This window comes from Dipodomys ordii, unplaced genomic scaffold (assembly GCF_000151885.1).
Source record: "Dipodomys ordii isolate 6190 unplaced genomic scaffold, Dord_2.0 Scaffold34, whole genome shotgun sequence".
Classification (NCBI taxonomy): Eukaryota; Metazoa; Chordata; class Mammalia; order Rodentia; family Heteromyidae; genus Dipodomys; species Dipodomys ordii.
The window spans coordinates 11293427-11313828 of NW_012267250.1; positions in this window are offsets into that span (position 1 = coordinate 11293427).

Here is a 20402-nt window from a genome sequence, read left to right on the forward strand (position 1 = left end):
GTCTATTGGCCATCCTTCTTTCCTCTTCAGAGAAGTTTTTCTTTAAGTCTTTAGCTCACTTATTTATAGGACAGTTATTTCTTTGAGGACTTGTTGTTGGGCGATTTAGTTTTTTTGAATTCTAAGTATATTTTAGATATAAGACCCTTGTCTGATGTATGTCTAGTAAGATCTCCCAATTCATTGCTTTTTATTGATCTTGCTAGCTATGTCCTTTGCCAGGCAGAAACTCTGCAGTTTCATGCAATCCCATTTGTTCAACCTTTCTTTGATTTGTTGTGTTTCTGGGTCTCTATTAAGAAAATTTCAGCCTGTGCCAAGGAGCCCTAGAGTTTTTTCTATTCCTTCCTGTAATGTTTTCAGGGTATCTCCTTTGACTTTGAGGACTTTGATCCATTTGGAGTTGATTTTGATGCAGGGTGATATATAAGGATCTAGCTTTAGTTTTCTGTAGGTGTTTAACCAGTTTTGCCAGCACCATTTAATTATTTGTATATGTTCTTTGTCTGTTAGAATTTAACCTTTTTGGATATAGGGACTATATCTTTCTGTTTTGGTAAGCTTTTTGCACCAAACTATTAGCACATTGTATATTTTGTAAATCACTGCATAACACATGTAGCAGTTCACATGAATATCCATTTGTCTAGTTCACATTTCTCTATGTATTAAGTCTGGATCTGCTGGTTGGAATTTCTGTCACCCAAATGAGTGTCCCCTGGAGCCTAGAATCAAGTTGAAGAATCTATCTACTTGAGATTTGTGGGTGGCAAGCTCCTTGTCCTCCACTCGTTCCTCCCTAGCTTTTGGGTGGAGGCTGCCTGCTGTTCTCAGAGGCCCTCTGCATTCCAGTCCGTGTGCTCTCTGCATCCTTCAGCCGTCCGTAGGTTTTGAATGGCTGATTCTTCTGCTTGCAAAGGCTCCACGATTAGATTAGCCCCCTTAATCCCCTCTGGACAAGCTTAACTGTCCTGTGTGACAGGACAGACTCACAGGAGAGATAGTTTGTCACATTTACAAGCTTTAGAGATCAGGCATGTGAGGTACATAATTGTGTTCACTCACAGCTCTGAAGTGGCTGGAAAGGGTAAGAGCTTTCCAAAGAGATTGGCTCAGTATTTTTATTGTGATTAGGGTTGAGGACCATGAGAAGGTTTGTGTGCAGGAAGAGGGACTTCACTCTGTCTCCCAGGCTATGTGGGCTTCCTGGCTCACCCAACTGTTTCACCCTGTTTGGGTTGCTATAACCAAAATATTGTATAGCATATGGGTTTAAACAATCGAAATATATTTCTTTTTTTTTTTTTTTGGGTCCGGTCATGGGGACTGAACTCTGGGCCTGGGCGCTGTCCCTCAGCTCTTCAGCTCAAGGCTAGTGCTCTACCACTTGAACCACAGCATTACTTCCGGCTTTTTTCTTTTTGCTTATGTGGTGCTGAGGAATCGAACCCAGGGCCTCAGGCATGTAAGGCAAGCGCTCTACCACTAAGCCACCTTCCCAGCCCCTCGAAATATATTTCTCCCAATTCTGGAGGCTGGAAATTTGAGATCACAGTGACAGCGTGGTTGGTTCTCATGAGGGCTCCCTCCCGGGTAGCAGACAGCCAACTCTGAGTTTTTTCCTTTTGTCTTCTTATGTGGGCATGGTTCCATGTATGTGGGCTCTATTCTCCTGGCTTAATTAGCTTCCAGAGGCTACATCCCAAATGCCATCACACTGGGATGACTGGGGCTCCACATGTGGTTTTGGAGGGGTGACGTGCACCAGGTGAAGGCAGAAGGGACAAGGAGTGAAGTTTAAAAGCTATCATTAGTCAAATATCAACTAGTGAAATAAGATCCTTATAACAAAATTGATTATTTTATAAGGCACTGCGTGGAGATTTTTTTCCAGACCTGTAAAAGAAACATCAATTAAATGTCTTTTTAAATAATTCTCTTTCATTTTTCCTGTAGCATAGTCATAAGTAATAATGAGTGATTACTCACTCTACTACATCAGTCTTGTACTGAAGAGGTTTTCCCTTCTTTGTTTTTGATGTGAACAGTGGTGAAGCCATCATTTTCCTGTCTACCTTAGAAGATGGTAGGAGAGGAGGGATTTTTTCAGAAGTCGGTATCCACAAGTCCCACATGGGTACTGCTGCAAGCAGTGAGATGCCCTCTTTTGTAAGTAGTGCATTGTGGTGACACCCACTTTCTGCTTTTATTGAGCTTACTGAGAGACATATTAGTCATAAAGAAATTAGTAATATCAACTATGCATTATTTCTTGATGCTCTGAGTAAATTAATTTTAGGATGGAATGGTCAAAGTCTTGAACCAATTTCTCTTCAGATAAAGGATTGTGGAAGATAGCTGGGAAATGACTCCATTCTGCAGCTCAGGATTTCTTAGTGTGTCTTGACACAAAGTACATCTAGAATCAAAATTAAACTCAGCCTTGATAAGGAAATGATGGATAAAGATAAGAATGTAGTAAGTAAGTAAGCCCATGACATAGTTTTGCCTTTTTTTTTTTGCCAGTCCTGGGGCTTGAACTCAGGGCTTGGGCACTGTCTCTGACCTTCTTCTGCTCGAGGATAACACCCTACCACTTGAGCCACAGTGTGCTACTTCTGGCTTTTACTGTTTATGTGGTACTGAGGAATCGAAACCAGAGCTTCATGCATGCTAGGCAAGCACTCTACCATTAAACACATTCCCAGCCTTTTGCCTTCTAATGGAAGTAAAGAGTACTTGTGTTACTACGACTCTTCCTTTGTAAGACAGGCTTCCTTTCATAAGACCATTTCTTTGTTTCTGCCTTGAGGAAAGATAGGTAACATGACAGTGCCACACTTTTGTTTGAAGTTCCTTTTCATTTGGAATTGCGATTTTACATAGTGGCTGAGGAGTTGAATTCAGTGTGAGAAATTGGGAATTTTAGCCTAAAGATAGATTGAGCACAGATGTGTGTGCGTGCCTGTTTTTGTCTGGGTTGATCTACACTTAGATGTAAAAGGTCCAAAGGTGTCTACTTTAATGTGAGTTGGAATGCTGGACATTTCTAGACATTCTAGAGAGCGTTGGTACTCAAAATGTACACAAGCCTCCCCCCCCCCATCCCTAATCCATTTCAGCGGATATATGTTCAAAGCTACTTTCACAATATAAGTGCTATTTTCCTTTTTCCTGTGTGGTTCTTTAAACTGATAACTCAAAAGCAGGGCCAGGCAAATTATTGGCTCTCATGATCAGGAATCAAGGCAGACCAGCAGCTGGTAGTAGTATTATAGTTATTCTTTTTCACTGCTATGTTCTTGAAGTTTTTTTTAAAAAAAATAGTTCTGCTTAACAATGTCTTTGATAAGGAATTGTGACTGTTCAAATCTCAACCTTGAACATATGACTTCTGAAGGATTGATCCCCCCGCCCCCTCCCCCCCCCCCCCCCCCCCCCCCCCCCCCCCCCCCCCCCCCCCCCCCCCCCCACGCCACTGCATCACCCTATGATCCCAGGTGCGTACAGATGTCAGATGAAACCCCAGGTATGCTGGCCTGTGCTTGTCATCCAGGCAGGGCAATCTGCTTAAGCCTTGTGGGCCTAACCAAAAGTGCCAGCCTTCTCACCCCAATAGCCTTTCCATAACCTCTGTCTCCTTGTTCAGACCCCATAAAAGCCTAACTCCAACCTCACCTCCCTGCACAACCGCCAATCTTGCAGCCAAGGTTTGTTGCCCCTTGCTGTGCCTCAGTAAGCAATCCTAGCCTGTTGAGAACTGAACATGGCCGTTTCCTTTTCCTAACAACTGCTCACTAGAGAGTTGCAGACTTTCTTTAGTTCCTATGATTAGAGAGTCAAATTCTTACAACCAGCCCCTTATTCTCGGTATCAGTTCTCATGGTTTGTTTCTCTTGATAGAACCCTGAGTTATAGAGGGAGGAAGCTTGAAGCTCTCTTCAACTATTTGCATGAGTATTATGTGACCAAAGTAACTGTACTCTGTACCGATTCAAAGATTAGAATGAAGTCCTCAGAATAAAGGTTAGGGGCAGGATTGTGTCTGGATTGTGAAGTCAGACTAGTTTAGTTTAAATTCCAGTTTAAATGATGTGACCTCTGTTTTTTCTTCACTTGTAAAAGGGGGTTAATAATAGTGGTCATTTCATATTATTGTTATGGAAATTAAATACATTAATATTGGAGAAGTACTTCAAATAGTACTTTCATGTCTTCTGTACTTTTTAAGGTTCTTTAAAAAGTTACAGAGAGATATTTGCTTCTTTGAGAATTTTAAAATCATCACAGCTGTCCAACAGAAACTGCGGCATATTTTACAAAGAACAAAACCTCATTGACTCTGGCCAAGGAGACAAGCAGAGAGAAAAAGAAATACAGAGCTGTAGTCCAGAGACTTATTACAGCTCTAGCCTCAGCCATTTGTTAGCTGTGTCATGATAGCAAATCATTTAATCTCTCAAATCTCCATGTCATCACCTACAATATAATTCTGGGGAGACAATATGATTGAAGGTGCTTTGTTATCTACAATGTGCCTTATAAATGTCGGTCCTTATATCCTTGAAGGCTTTGAAGCAGAATGCGGGGGAGTCTCTCTTTGTCAATGACATCAGAGCAAACATTGTTGTATTGAAGAGAAGTTAGGACTAGATAATTCCTAAAGCTCTTTCCCAGCTCTGAGAGTCTACAAATTGTCTCTTAGCAAGTAGACTTCCTGTCAAGGTTTGTCATCATATTCAAGAAGTTAATAAGGTTTTTTTTTTCTTCAAAAGAAACAACAAGTGAATCAGATAGAACTGTGTTAGATAAAGAAATTAAATGGAGCCATCAGAGGGAAAGGTTAGCTCCTTCTATATACGTTCATTGTGATTCTGTTCCATCGCAGTTCTGTTTATATCACAGAAGTCCCTCTTCATTTGAATGACAGCCAGTTCCACTTGAAAGTGTGCGATTCCATTTTCAGTACTAAAGTTTAGGATCATTTGACTTTCTTGTTTTTCCTCTTAGAGCTTCAGATTGTTATGGTTAAAAATAAAGTATTTATCTTCAGTTTAGAAATCTAATAAAACTTTGACAGTAGTGTGAAATGGTATAAAGCATCTCTTCAACAAATCCATCTCAATAACACTTCCTGACAATCAGTAAACCTTCAGGGCCACCCTTTAATGACTTCTGAAGTTTTAAAGGATTTGTACTAAGGATGTGAGAAGGACTGGAAATAGGTTTTTAAAGTAGTGAGAACTTGTTTGTTTTAAAAATCCATTCTTTGATTTGGGTTTTGAACATGTTTGAGAGTGTGCTTCCATTAAAATGAAGACTGATGAAGTGATTATGTTAATGAGACTGTGACTTGCTTCTGGTTTGGAATTACTGGGTAACTGCTTTAAGGTAAAACTTTTGTAAAGGCAAACATATACTTGAGAAGTTTAAAATCAATTTCTAGATGAAAAAGAGTAGTTAGAAATCTAGTTCCTAAGAGCTGTGTGGTTGTAAAAGATAGGCTGCCTTAAATATCCAGTCCCAATACAGAATCAAACAATATTGGGCAAGTGTAAAAGATGCAAGTCTCCTTAAAACTTCTTTGCATCAATGGAGTCAACTGGGAGAGGTTCTTTTGGTGGGGGGGAGGGGTGCATAGATTCCCAGACCAGTCTCAGAGACTCTTATTCAATGGATCTAAAATAGTGACTAGGAATTGATATACATTTCTTTAATATTAGTTAGTTTTTAAAATTATCTTTAGTTGTCCAAAGAGGTTTCAATTCAACATGTCAGTACAGTGCATTTTTATCAACATTACCCCTTCTATCATTCTCCCCTGCATCTCCTAACCACTCATCTCCCAGTGTACCTGGTTCCATTTTTTACAAATGTAAGCTGAATATTATGTGCCCATTTTTCCTCTCTCCATTCATCTGCACTCTCCTTGACTTCACTCCCTGCCAACCACACATGTTCTAGCTTTCTGCTTTTTATTTTGTTAAACTACAAGTTAGTTGTTCAAAGGAGTTACACCCTTGCAATCTTTTCCTGTATATACTATATACCATACTTTAGTTAGTGTGTTTATGTATATGTACATATAACTGTGATAAAGCTAAACATAGAGTTATCCTATAAACTAACAGAACCATATATATATATATATATATACATATATATAATGGACTTTTACTCATACATCAGGAAGAATAATATATCATTTGCAGTGAAATGGATGGGCCTGGAAAACATTATGTTAAGTCAGGTAAGTCAGGCCCTGAGAGACAAAAAATAATGTTTTCTCTCACATGCCAAAGTTAGCTAAATAAAAACGTCCAGATATTTCTGAGGATGACTAATGTTTAGAAATCATTGAAATGGTAAGCTTTTCAAGGAGCTGAAGTTTTCATCGTGAAGGATAGGATTTCCAGAGGAAATTTTAAGAACTAGGTTTGGGTAATCGTGATGCATTTGAGCCTTGATTGCTGGTCTTGAAGGCCTTAAGAAAGTAAGAACCAGTTGTCAACTCTGATGGGTAATTGTAAACTGCAGGGAACTCAGAAGATGGGTCAGTTTCTGCGACTTAGTTGCATCCTTCTAAGCCTCTATGATTATAGGGAATGGCTCTCTATCTATATTTGACTGTAACTAAACATAACTTGAACATGTCACTCCATATCTGCTGAGGTCTGAGAACACTGTTCTCAGCTACAGACTCAGATCTGTAAGAGACACAGTCTCAGATATTTAGCCCAAGGTTGTCTCAAGGGATCTCATTTAAACTTTCCATTACATATAAACATATTCTATGTATTGAGGCAAGGCCTTTGGACAGGATGGTTGTTAAATACATACTTGTTGAATGAATGAATGAAATTTAATTTGTGTTTAAATTGAAGATAGCATGGATTATCTCTGCTATATCTGCTATCTAATTTACAAATTATTTAAACTTTTCTGGAAAGAAAATTTTTTTTTTCTGGAAAGACATTTTTCTGGAAGGGAATCAGCTTTGTGGAATGGAAATGATGCTTCCTGTAGGGCAAAATGCGTTTTTTTTTTGGTATATATTTTTTCTGTGAAAGATAAAGATGATCCATATTAATATTTTAGAGATTTAACTGTATCTCTTCAGATAACAGAGCAAGGCTGCAGAAAATGTGGTAGTTACTAATGGGTCAGAATAATTTAGAGTTAAAAAATTCATCTGGGCCCCAGTGGCTCACACCTGTAATCCTAGATACTCAGGATCCTGAGATGTGAGGATCACGATTTGAAGCCATCCCAGGTAGGAAGGGTTATGAGACTCTTATCTCCAGCTAATCACAAAAAAAGCCAGAAGTGGCACTGTAGCTCACAGTGATAGAGTACTAGACTTGAGCAAAAGGAGCCCAGGGACAGCACCCAGGCCCAGAGTTCAAGTCCCAGGATTAGACAAAAAAACCCCAACAATGCTTTCAAGAATGCTCCTCAGATCATATGATAGTGATATTGACGTATAGTCCCCCAGCTTTCTGAGGTATTGGATGTTACTGCTTACCAATGTCTGCCTTCTTTTCTTCCTACATCACAAGTGGAGCATACTTCTCATCCTGTCCTGCAACTAGACATGGTCATGTGACTGAGTTCTGTCCAACAGGACAGAGTGGAAATGACACGCACCACTCTTTGTCTTAGTCTGTTATAACCTCTTATTCATTGTCTTCATTCTCTTTCTTTCTTTCTTTAGAATAGATGCAGAGGGTCAGGCAGGGGACTCCAAGCCTTCTTCCATGTTGGGGTTTTGTCCTACCTCAGAGCTGCCGACATTAAATTAGACATAAATTACTACTGTGAAAGCCACCTAAATATTCCTGCTGTTTGTTGTAATAGTAATCTTGGCCTGGCTTGCATAGTTTCCATATACATGGACACAAAGATGGAAATAGTCATAGAAGAATGGTTTAATATATGTATAAGAGCTTTGAAAAAAGAGTTAACTGAAGTCTAGTACACTGTCTGATACATAGCTATGTGGTTTTGGCATAGTTACTTGCCTTCCTCAGTGTTTATCTTTTTCTTCTCTAAAATGGAGATAATCATAGTACCTGCCTCAAGAGATTGTTGTGTGGCCTGAATGAAATTGACCCTCAGAATCGAGAACAACTTAATTAAGTTAACTATTATTATAAGACTTAACCATGGATAATACGTTCTAATTTATTCAAGAATTGAAAAAATGTTTAATAGGTCAGGACAAGGACTCAGGGAAGGATATAGAGATTAGCAGCACTCACATTTTTGTCTTCAAAGAGCCTCATACCTAGGCAGATCAGAGAGAAAACTAGTAATTACAGTATGTAAATGGCTTTGTGAATTTACTGACTTCAAAATCCAGTGACAATCGTATATTAAAAATTTCCAGGGTAAAGTATGAATCAGTAGGAGAAGTTATAAAAAGTATTTTCTTGTAATATTTATCTATTTTTTCTTTTTTGCTCAGTTGTGGGGCTTGAACTCTGGGCCTAGGCACAGTTCCTGAGCTCTTTAGCTCAAGGCGAGCATTCTACCACTTGAGCCACAGTGCCACTTCTGGGTTTTTCTATGTATGTGGTACTGAGAAATCAAACCCAAGCCTTCACACATGCTAGGCAAGCACTCTACCACTAAGCCACATTCCCAGCTCCTATCTATATAGATAGATGACATGTATATTTATGTATATACAGACTCTTCTTATGTGTACTTTATTACTAAGTTCAAATATTTTCTTTCCAAATTAGCTGTTGAATTCATACACTAATATGCCTTATTGGAAGTCAGTTGGCCCTTGGATCAGTGAGTGAATCAAAAAGTGGAGTTTTTATCATTTAGGGGCAGTATTTAGAGTCTACTAAACATCTTCAGATGATTAATTTACTCAAATAGTGAGTAACTGTGGTGCTGTAGTGTATCCTCAGGCTGACTTTTTAGTGGTAATTTTATTCAGTCAATTACTTCTTTTTCTCTTCATCAGTTTCATCTCCACCATGTCATCACAATATGCAGAAGAAAAGGCAGGTATGTGATGAAATGTTGTATTTGGGAGTCTACCCATGCCTCTTAGGCATCTGAGAAGATTACTATGAAAGAGCATGGCACTCTGAAACACTAATTAGACTTTCATTAAAATTTTTGAGCTTGTCTGAGCTTTGAAATCAAAGAGATACCTCCAAGGATAATCTACATTCAAGAGCTTAGTAAACAATTTTTTTCCCAATGTTTAAACAAACATTAAAAAAAAAAGCTATTAGTTGCCAGATACTGTGCTCGGAACTCTAGGCTCAAAGATGAATAAACAAGATTCAAAGCCTTATGGAACCTTCCTTTGTACAAATATTTATGTATTTTACAGCTGTAATAGGTAAATATTCTAATTTTGAGGATACTGTTGAAGCCCTGAGCCTGGTGGGCATGATTCTGTGTCAGGTGAGATGCTTTAAGTTGGGACAGCTCAGTTTCTTTGAAGGAGGCGAGTTTGCTGGTGGAGAAGAGAGCTACAGTCTTTGAAAGTATGGAGAAAGAATGTGATGGTAAGGACGCTTAATTGTTACAACTTCTTGGTGTAGATCATGAACTTTACCTCAAAGAGTTGGGAGATTGTACTGGTCAGCAGACATTCCCTAGAACAAGACGTTAAGAAAACCTTCACAAATATTTATTTTCTTTTCTTTTAATTGGTTGTGGGATTTGAACTCAGGGATCTGGGCGCTGTCCCTGAGCTCTTCTGCTGAAGGCTAGTGCACTACCACTTTGGGCCAAAGCACCACTGTCCACAAATATTTCTTAAACCTTTACATGATTTGTTGCTTTTCTTTTTCTTGTGCTGGTACTGGGGCTTACACTTGGTCTGGACACTGTTCTTAAGCTTTTTTTTTCTCAAGGCTGGTGTTATACTATTTGATCCATATTTCCTGTTTTTTTGTGGTTAATTGGAGCTAAGTGTTTCACAAACTTTCTTGTCCAGGCTGCCTTGAACCGTGATCCTCAGATCTCAGCTACCTGAGTAGCTAGGACTATAGATTCGAGTCATCAACATCTGGTGATGATTACTATAAATTACTTCCTCAATATAGACTCTTCCTATGACCTTACAACTTTGTAAATGATAGGAGGAGGAGGAGAAATGTCTGACATTTTCTTGTCCAGAAGTCTTGCCTTCTTTACTAGTTTATGATTAATAATCATTCATCAAAGTGCTCTGAACATCCCAAGTTGCCTAAAATTAACATATCAGTTAATTGGATTTGATACTGTTAAAAGGAGGAGGAAATATTCTGAAGCAATTGGTTGGATTCAAAGACATAAAAAGAAAGGCATTATGCAAATATTTGGCTATTAAGATATTCTGCCTAGGGAGGATGAAGTCAGATAATGGGAAACGAATGAGAATCCAAAGTTTCCCATATGTTTAAATACAAACTTTCTTTAAGAGTGATAGTGAGCCTCTGCAGCATGCCTTTACCAACACAGAGGAGCAGAGGCAACAAAAAGGACTGGGTTCTCTGATGACAGGTGAATATGAAGTGTTATGAATGTGCATGAGGTGGGGGTAAGACGGGAGAATGGAAGAGGTGAGGCCAATGAAATGAATGATTATAGAGGGTGTTGTAGATCATTTTGGATTTTTTTTCCCAAATGAGCAGTAATTTGTTAGTGAGCATCTATTGAGAATAACAGCTTTGCTTGTATATACCTTTCAGACTATGAGACAATTTCTCATTCATTATCTCACACAGCCATGATAGCAGTTTGGAGATGAACTAGAGATGTCTCTGGGTCACACAATTTGGAGATTGAGGTGGATTTTTCTGATGACATGTTCTCTCCTTTGCTTGTTGAAAATAATTGGGACAACAGGCCATGAATAACAAGTTTATCTTTGAGATCATAAATGATAAGCTGGTTGATAATGAGATTTTTTTTTTGACCTGGATGAAACTTAACTCTGAGGTTACTTACTGTATCTGTCTTACAGAATTCAGACCACTAACTTCACTGGGAGTTCTTTTCTGCGTGGACTGAGGCACTGATGGCTCATTATCTGGGCTTGACAGTGTAGAGATTTTCATCCTCCTGTATACTTCGGGATTTCGTCTTTTCTGAAGTCAATTGGGTAACCAAGCTTAGGGAAGCTTTGTAACAGCTTTGTTTACTTTTGTTTTGAAATTGCAGTCTTGACTACTAGTCAAAGCTGACCTGGAACTTGTTAATGTAGCCCAAGTTGGCTTGATTTTACGATAGACCTGCCTTACCCACCTAACCACTGGGATTACAGGAGAGCCATAGTAGGATCAATAGATATGAATTATTTTTTTTCCCAGTAGAAGGTATTGAATCCACAGCATGGTACATTCTAGGCAAATGGTTTATCATTGAGACACATCTCTATCCCTGCTCATAAGAGCTTGTATGATCTATAGAATACTTGTCAGATAATAGTTTGAATCAGAGTGACTGACATTCAGTGGTCTGGATAAAAGGAGAATAATGGCAAAAGTTTTGGAGCTGAGGTGGAGGAAATCCTTTTCATTAGGGGCCTTCTAGTAAAGAAAAGTGCCTGGTATTTGTGGTGGATGATCTAAACTGGTATTTTAGCTCCTGAGAAGTTCATTTTGGGTCAAGGATGAGGACTGGGTCACGGTATTAGCAATTTATTGAGTGCTGTGAAGGGGGCGCCGGTCAGGATGGAAAATTCAGGTTGTTAAGGTTATTTGACTTAGCTTTTATTCTTGGACCAGAAAGGTCTGCTGACGTTTGGCTTTGCTCTCATTTAGGGAGGTGGTCTGGAGGCAATGATTGGGCCTTATTTATCTAGTTCACTGATAGTGGCTATTTCAGGTCATGCTAGACCAAAGAAGGAGGTGTATTAGGCAAGAGGAACTTTAAAGAGCAATTAAACCAGGCAGTTGAAGCTGCAACTTAACTGAGCTGAGAGTACTTGTTATTCTATGCATTTCCACACTTTAAATGATGCATAGCAATCTCACCTCACAACTTTATGAGTATCATTTTCTTTTGTAGTGGGGGCATGGGTACCTTCTTTCTTTCTTTCTTTCTTTCTCTTTCTTTCTTTCCTCCTCCTTGTCCTCCTCCTCCTCCTCTCCTCCTCTTCTCCTTCTCCTTCTCCTTCTTCTTCTTCTCCTTCTCCTTCTTCTTCTCCTTCTCCTTCTCTTTCTCCTTCTTCTTCTCCTCCTCCTCCTTCTCCTCCTCTCTTCATTTTAATTCTTCCACATTTCTCTTGAAGATTTTCCATGACTTTCTTTTTGTCCAGAAATGATGCCAGTTATATCATAGGGAGTGGTTTATATAAAAGATGTTAATGACTTAAGATTTTAATAGAGATGTTAATAGTGAGATCGACCCCATTTGTAACTATTCTTGTCACTGCAAAGCAAAAGGCAGCACTTGAAGTTGTCACCAGGGTGTTATCAGAGGCCACAGAAAGAGTGATGAGAGAAAAAGTAAAATGTTACATGTTTACTCTTGAGTATCAATTGCAGTTTGGGAATTAGGGCAGAAGCAATAGTGAGGGAAAGGGCATGGAAGGATATAGCCAAACGTTTGTGCTGTCCTTGAGAAGTGCACAAGAGAGCATGGGAAAAGCAGAAGACTTCAGAGTTGAGGGATGGGTCGAAGGGCTAGATTCTGGCACAAGCAGTATGAGCAGGAACCTGGAGAAAGAAACACAAGTGTCAGCCTCAGGGCATTCACGATAGAAGTCCCATCCTGGAACTCGGGCGATGCATGTCAGAGATGGCCTGTGCAGATGGATGGGTGACACACTAAGCCAGCATGTCTCACATGCCTTTCCAGCCAAGCAATTTTCTCTCCTCCTCTACCCTCTACCTGATGAAACTCAGTGAAGAAGGGAATCTTGAATTGACTGAATTTCCACACAATTGACTCAGATGAACATCTTTATCCCCAACCAAGTAGAGATTCAAGGTAGACATTACATTCAGTGTTCAAAAAGTAGAGTCAGAACTTGACATGCTTCAATTTGTTTCTCCCCTCCCCCTCACCGTTAATAATCAGGAAAGGCACTGAACAGTGAATGACCGAGTAGGCTTTTCCCAGCTGGTAGAAACACTTGAAGTGCAAGGTCATGAGACTTAGATCATTAGCCTTGGCTTTGTTGCTGTTTACCTTGGCCATGTACTTTCCTTCTCTGGGCTTCTTAGACGTTTTCTGTGAGGCTGCATAGAGCCTTCTCAACCTGGAGGAAATCTTCTAAGGCATCTTGAATCTACATATGAAGCAATCATTGGTACAGATGGAGTAAGTAAGATGTCTTTGTGCATAGGTACTACAAATAGTTAGCATGTTTGTCAATCTTGTTTTGTTCAATAAAAGATAATAAATTCATTTAAATGCAATACTTTGTATTCTGTTTTGTAATTTTCTTCTCAAATGAACAATATAAAAATGACAATTACTATTAGATGCAATAGAGGAGTCCTTTTAGCTTGAGTTTTAGTTGGAAATGCAGTTGCACAAAATCATTTACAAATCCATTCCAGTCCTCAATGGTTACAATTTTAAAATAGATTTTATGAGTGGAAGAATGAAGCTTGCTGAGCTTGGTTTGAGAAGGAGGGAGGAGGAGGAAGGAGATTGACAGAAAAGGTGAGTCTGGTCAAGCTACATTGCATGCACATAAGAACATGTCAAAATGAAACTCTCTTGTGTAACTAATAAATGCCAATTAAAAGTGGGGAAAAAAGGATCAATATGCCAAAAGATTCGGTGTCTAGCAAGGGAAGAGAAACAGATTTTACATTACTTAGTAATTGGGATTACAGAATTATTCTAGATGCTTTTTATATTCTGACAGTGGTGCTAACTGATTTATCTTAGAAATATAAAGAGCCAATAATAGAGGAGATAATTTCAGCACTGCATCTAAATCCTCTCTCTTCTCTGATCCTGAAAACCATCCCGTGGCTTTCTGCAGCAGAGCATTTCATGATAAAGATCTATATTTAAATTTTACTCCTTCTTACTAGCTGTGTGCCCCTCATGGAATTACCTAACCATTCTTAGCTGTATTATTTTTCTTTAAAATGAGGACAAAAATATCCACCTCAAAGGGAGACTATAAAGATAAAATGTAATAAACTGACTCCACTGTGTGATAGATAAGACAAAGAGAAAGTAACAAAAAAGTTTGTCTTCTGTAAGTCCTTCTGGAATGACTATTGAAAGGAAAAAGTGTGAAAAAGGTAAGCAAAGTTAAAACTGGCTTAAATACAAAATGTGCAATTAAACACTGAGTTAGCAGCAGTGAACAACATGTGCATACTTTGCCCTCATGTACAGGGCTGGGCAAGAATTGTCTGTTCACTTCAAGTAATGAGCAATGCAGTTTGCCCACCTGGAAGGCAATTCCACTCTGGATCCTGTCTCTCTCTGAAGTTAGAGGAGCTTTCACCTGCTTTTTGCCCTAAATCTGTCTTTCTTTCTAAGCCATTTCCAAAGGTATTGTTCAACACCCCCATTCAACAGCTGCCAGCAGAGAGCATCCTGGAGGAACCCCTATTCGAGGTCATCAAGTAGAATTTGAATGGGGAGAATGTTGCTCTCCAAATAATTGATTGTGAATGTCTTCTCACTCTGGTGAGGAGAGGAGGCACAGATGGCTGAATCCGGACAACTGCCAGTTCTTTCCTTGTTCCAAACAGGCAGCGAATCTAGGCTGTGGGAAAATAAGCTTTAGGGGAAGGACAAGAGTTGAAGGAATCCAGAAAAATTGCTCACTTGGTATGGTCATGGATTGCGCCCCCTCCCTTCCCCGGCCCCCATTGTTTGGGGGAAATTGAAGGACTTTTTTAGAATTAAAGCTAGCTTCTTTACTATTTGCTGAATTGTAGAGAGAAGTGAATCTTGATTAGTTCCTTCAGGAGCTGTTCTGGTTGGAGAGAGTGGCTTGGCTGGGAACAGCGAGTCCTGTCCCTGGGAGGAAGTGTCCAGGATGCAAGTTTCCCAGTGTCACCTGCTACTCTCCTGTGCTCTGCCAAGCAGCAGAGTTGTTGGCTGGGTGCCACTCCCTGAAGCTGTCGGCAAAGTTGTTTAAATTTCCTGATCCTCTGATTTGAGGGTTCCAAAACAGCCACTTCTTGACTTCCAACTGCTTCATTGACTCATTCCTAAACATGATGCTACAACCCACCGGCTTAGCAAAGTTCTGTCAGGTTCCAGGGAACCAAGAAGCTTAAGTTACCTACGGTCATTGAGGTTATTGTGTGGGGAAATGTGAACAAGAGAACACAGAAAGACTTCTCAGTGGACACATAGTCTCCACAAAGAGAGAAAACTGGGTGTGGTGGTTCACTCCTGTTCACAAGTTCCAGCCTAGCCCGAGGCACATAGTAAGACTTGGTTTCAAGCAAGCAAGCAAACAATCTACCCATCTACCTACATACTTTAAAGTAGTCCCTATGCCCCCAAAGGAATAGAACAGATGCTTCTGATTCAATGGTAGCTCTAAGTGTCTGGGTGATTGCTTGGGCTACCACCTAACAAAGTACCATAAATTAGCTGTTTAAACAACAGAAATAGATTGTTTTACAGTTCTTCCTTCTAGAAGTCTGAGGTCAAGGTGTTGGTTGCATTGATTCTATAACCTGCTTTGTGCTTCTTGCTTATCTCCTAGTAGTTTGCTGGCCAACTTTAACATCTCTAATCTTGGAGATGCACCATCCAGTCTTGGCCTTCACCTTCACTGGATGTTCTTGTTGTATGTGTATTTATGTTGTCAGCAATCATGTAGGTTGATTAGCAGCCTTAGCTCCTGGTGGTAGCTAACAGTCCTTGGTGGTGCATGCTTCATTCTATTGGCTTTTCCCCCTTGTGTGTTTGTAGCCAAATTTCCCTCTTCTTATAAGGACCCATGATAACATATCTCAATACCTGCCCTTGTAAGACCTCACAACACTGCTAATTGCATCTGTCAAGTTCCAATTTACAAAGATGGTCTCATGCTGAAGAACTAGGAATGAGAACTTCAACATACTTTCAAGAGAGCACAGTTCAACCCCAACTAGATAGCATGCCCAAAGTCTGGACAAGCTCAGAACTAACTCCTGACTCACCAATGAAAATCATTCTTTCACTGACTGTTTTGGAACTAGTAAAACAGAAAACCACCATCGCCAATTTTTGTTATTTTATTCACCATGGAATTACACAGATATTCAATGGAATATACAAAGCTGCTGGCTATATTTACCATATCATTTACCATACCTAGTCTTGTTTTCTTTTTTCTTTTTTGTTGGTTGAGGGGCTTGAACTGAGGGCCTCGGCACTGTCCCTGAGCCTTTGTGTTCAAGGCTAGTGCTCTAGCACTTTGAGTCATGGCTCTGCTTCCAGTTTTCTGATGGTTAGTTGGAGAGTTTCATGGACTTTCCTGCCCTGAATGGCTTTGAGCTATGACTACCAGATCTCACCCGCCTGAGTAGCTAGATTTATAGGCATGAGACACCAGTGCATGGCCCTAGTCTTTTTTGTGTGAAAATTAAAAAAAAAAACTATTGTTAAGGCGATGTACAGAGGCATTACAGTTATATAAGTCAGGTAATGAGTAGATTTCTGTTTTAATATTAAATTTTATTTTATTGTAAGGGTAATGTACAGAGGGGTTATATGAGTACATTTCCTTTTGGACAATATTATTCCTTCCCTCTTCTTTCCCAGTTTTTCCCTCTCACCCCCACCCACAAGTTGTGTAGCTTGCTTCCAACGTAGTGTCTAACTGAAAATGCCACTGTTGCACTTGCTTACCCTTGGTCCCTCTATTTCTGTGCCTCATACCTAATCTTACAAGATGTGAAGAGAGGAGTTTTGAAAGGGAAAAAATGTGTTCAATTGCAGTTATTTTGTCTGTCAGTAAGAAAACTACAACTCACGTTGTTTTTAATGTACTATGTGATTTTTTTCCCCAGTTCAAGTTTAATAGACACTACCAAAGATTAATGGAGATTGACGCCCCACTGCTAGTACATCATCCACATCAGATGATCTGCTCCACAATACAATAGGCTCACCTTCTAACCCTTGCCAGGAAGGCATATATGGAACCACACCTCATCTTGTATTTTAAACATGAAAAAAGTACAAAAGAGACTTTGTTATTATGGCTGACTACTACAGCCCAGCACAAATGGTCCAGTGTTCACTTTATGTGATTTTTTTGTTTCTTTTGTATGTTCTTTCTCCTATGTCACAGTATTTGATTTTGTTACATTGCATTTTGTATATACATTTATTGAATTGAGGGAGAGGAAGGCGAATAACAAAATGCTGAAACAAGAACACAGGACGATCCATTGCAACAATGATACTCACAAGACCCTATGTTGGAAACGAACTTTACAACTTTGGGGAGGGGAGGAGTGAGGGAGGGAAGGGATACTAGGAGAAAAATAAAGGAGGGGGTAACAATGCTCCACAAGAAATGTACTCATTATTTTACTGATGCAACTGTAACCCCTCTGTACAGCATCTTTACAAGAAAATAAAATATAAAAAAGAAAACTACAGCTCTAAAAATAAATATTTAGATGAGGCCTTGCATGGTAAATACGACCGCTATTGATGAATGATTTCTATGGAGTTTCTTGATAATTTACTTAGAACTTATTCCAATTTTCTTGAGTCTACTTACAGGCTTAAGTGCAACAAACACCTCAAAACACTGAGCACCTAAATGGAAAAGAAATCCTCTATTTTCATTGTCTAAAAAAAAAAACCAATTCTGACACTAGTTGCTGAACTCTGTATTTGCTCATCCTTGCCTCAAATAGAAAATTCCCTTAATTGTTTTTTCTAGTATGAGATATAGACTAGAGTGACCAAACAACTTTTTATTCAAATGTGGGACTTTCAAAAATGAAAGGAATGTTAATGATCATTGAAACTATATTCTTAGAATTTGCTGACCCATTAAATGGTTTAATTCATTTCTCAGATCCATAGATGTATTCAGAAGGTATTCAAAAATAATATATCTGTAAATGCCAAAGCAAAAAAAATACCCTTCTTTAAATTAATGATCTGAATTGTTACTGGTACACATTCACATGCCTGGCAGTTTACTAGCTGTATCTGTCTCAAATACTGTATCATTGGAATCATCAAAGAATATGATTACTTCTATATTATCTCACTGACTATTTTTTAATAAGTTGCCTATTGTTTTCCAAGTTGCATTTAATGTTAAATAAGTTTGAAATTATTTTCAGTTTCTCTTTTTGATAGATTACATTTCTCATCCAGAAAGTAAAATAATTTATAGATGTTGAAGTACCTGATAAAATTAGAGCAAGTTTAGTCAGACATTTAGTATATATCTTTGGGATTTGGTGTTGAAACATTCAACCTGAGTATTTTTATTTTTATGAGTATTTTGAACTCAGTTCTTTAGTAACTAATTTTATCAAATGAAACTTTATTAAAACAAAAACTTACCAGTAACTTTTTCCAATATTTTTGATTATTTCACTGAATTTAAATGTGTTAAATCTATACTGCTTCTCAATTTCTTTCTGATATAAAGACTAACAATGTGTCCAATTAAAAATGAAAGTCCAGTAAATTATTCTTTCCACAAATTTCACAGTGTTATTAGCAAGAGGGCAAAGTTGGGGGTGGGTAGGATATCAGCTGCCTTTTCCCCCCAGAAAACGACAAATGATTACTTATGAATAAAATAGCCTTGGGTGGGTTCAAGATGCTATTTAAAGACCAGTGGAATACAGTGGAGCAACCTACCCACACACCCACACACCCATCCAAACCCACGCTGCTAAACCAAACCCAGCTCTACCAAAACTAAAAGGGGGAGAATATTTGAACCAAAAAGACCATTGGAAGATTGACTTTCCTGTGATGTCTGGAAACAGCTAGCAACTGAAGAGGGTGTGGGAGTCATCTCTATAAGCCTCAGGGCTAGTGACACCAATGTGGCCAGTGGCCTGCTCTGCAGAGGGCATAAGTATCTTTTACCAGTAAGGTAAACAACATCCATCCTGGATGCTTCAGAAAGGAAGACAGAGCTGTAACTCAGCTATTGAAGAAGGAGGCCCAGCAGGGCTTCTGTTTCCAGAGCAGCAGCTCCTCCCAAAATCCTGTGCACTCCAGATCCTGGAGTCCCTTGTGCCATGCTTTAGACACTGCCTACTGGTTGCATGACATGCATCTGTATCTGATGGAGCTACCATTGCTAGGAGCAAGCCCCAACTGGGGCCTTGGAATCCCTGTCACTCACACAATCCACCCACACAATCCCCTCTCTCCAAGTTAGTGTTCACTTGTCTGATATCAGAGCCTCTACCCCAGAAAGCGAGATCATTTTCTGTATCCTAGAGAGATCATTTTCTGTACTCCCCACCTGGGTCTGCTAAGTGTAGTGCACACCCATGGCCCCAGAAAGCCATTGTCTCTTTGCCTTCTATGCTTGGGATATTAGAAGCTGCTGTGGCTTGTACACATCGATGCTCTGGTCCTTGGCTCTCCACTATGCTTAGGCCTCATACGCCATTACTACTTTGATTCTAAGAACTGGATTAAAAAAATCGGGAAACTTTAGGTTTTAAGATGATGGATGTTTAAAACTTGAAACATCTGATAGCATGGTTATAAAGTCATCAAGTTAGTATCATCTGTGTGCAAAACTTTCCTCTGCTAGCAGAGTCAGCACATTGACAGCCATTGCCTTTTTTATATGTATGCAAGATAGAAAATGGGAAAACTTAATTTAAATGACTTTTGGCTTAAAAAAGTCATGCTTTGCATAGTGATATGCAAATGTACTTTCTGCAGCTGCATTTGTTAAATTGACTTTGGGTACAGTGCTCTAAAAATTAATAATAATCTTTGAAAAAGACCTTAGATACTCTGCAGCATGCCTGCTTAGACTCTACTTGTCTTATATAGCCTTCATAGATCTAAGCTATGGTTTCTTGCATTTACCATGGAGCCCTCCCTTTCCCGGTCTGATAGATTTGTGTAGCTTGTAGATAGGTTATGGCATTTGTCTGTCCACTAGTTGACAGTTTTCAGCAGCCACACCAGATATTTCTTCAACCACACACATGGCTGCTGTGGGCACTAGGCCCTGATTACCTAGGTAAGATCACATTTTGTGTTACCACTAGTAACTCTGTGCTCTTTAAAGGGTCTGAAAAGGGTCAGAAAATGAGATTATTACTGGTCATCTTCCAGATTCAACCAAGTATTAAAGTGGTTTTGCTGCATTAAACCATGATTGAGATTCCCCATTAATTAATATGAGAACTCTGCTTACAGTCTATGTGGCTCAGACAGCATGACAGACCATGATAAAAGCTAGAAGTCAGTTCCAAGTGGAAATCTGTAGAATCCAGTACCTTTTTTTT